The sequence below is a fragment of the Schistocerca americana genome, unplaced genomic scaffold (genome assembly GCF_021461395.2).
Source record: "Schistocerca americana isolate TAMUIC-IGC-003095 unplaced genomic scaffold, iqSchAmer2.1 HiC_scaffold_35, whole genome shotgun sequence".
In the NCBI taxonomy this organism is placed as follows: Eukaryota; Metazoa; Arthropoda; class Insecta; order Orthoptera; family Acrididae; genus Schistocerca; species Schistocerca americana.
Window position 1 is genome coordinate 1,949,864 of NW_025726071.1, and position 1,258 is coordinate 1,951,121.

Genomic DNA, 1,258 nt, shown 5'->3' on the forward strand with positions numbered 1-1,258 from the left:
CTTACTGACTATGCTTTGATCCATTCCTGTGACACTAGTTATAGACTCCGATGCTTCACTTCTGGTTAACTGTATCCCTCTGACCTTCTTATTGATGATGAAACACAGAAATTGCATCGAAATTAAATAGAAAAGGCACAATGCCGACTTAAGTACAAGAAGACTGACTCTTCTTACTGTCTAAGTATTGAACCATTCCTGTGACACTAGTTATGGATTCCGATGTCTCACTTCAGGTTTACTGTATCACTTGGATCTTCTTATTGACGATGAAACACAGAAATTGCATCGGAATTAAATACAAAAAGCTCAATGCCGACTTAAGTACAAGAAGACCGACTCTTCCTACTGGCTATGTTTTGAACCATTCCTGTGACACTAGTTATAGATTCAGATGCTTCACTTCAGGTTTTCTGTATCCCTCTAACCTTCTTATTGACGATAAAACACAGCAATTTCATCGGAGTTAAATACAAAAGGCACAATGCCGACTCAAGTACAAGAAGACTGACTCTTCCTGCTGTCTATGCTTTGAACCGTTCCTGTGACACTAGTTATAGATTCCGATGCTTCACTTCAGGTTTACTGTATCCCTCTGACCTTCTTATTGACGATGAAACACAGAAATTGCATCGGATTATATAGAAAAGGCACAATGCCGACTTAAGTCAAGAAGACTGACTCTTCTTACTGTCTATGATTTGAACCATTCCTGTGACACTAGATATTGATTCCGATGCTTCACTTCAGGTGTACTGTATCCCTCTGACCTTCTTATTCACTATGAAACACAGAAATTGCATCGGAATTAAATATAAAAGGCACAATGCCGACTTAAGTACAAGAAGACTGACTCTTTCTACTGTCTAAGTTTTGAACCGAACCTGTGACACTAGTTATAGATTACGATGCTTCACTTCAGGTGTACTGTATCTCTCTGACCTTCTTATTGACGATAAAACACAGAAATTGCATCGGAATTAAATAGAAAAGGCACAATGTCGACTCAAGTACAAGTAGACTGACTCTTCCTACTGTCTATGTTTTGAACCATTCCTGTGACACTAGTTATAGATTCCGATTATTCACTTCAGGTTTACTGTATCCCTCTGACCTTCTTATTGACGATGAAACACAGAAATTGCATCGGAATTATATGTAGAAAAGGCACAATGTCGATTTAAGTACAAGAAGACTGTCTCTTCTTACCGTCTATGATGTGAACCATTCCTGTGACACTAGTTATAGATTCCGATGC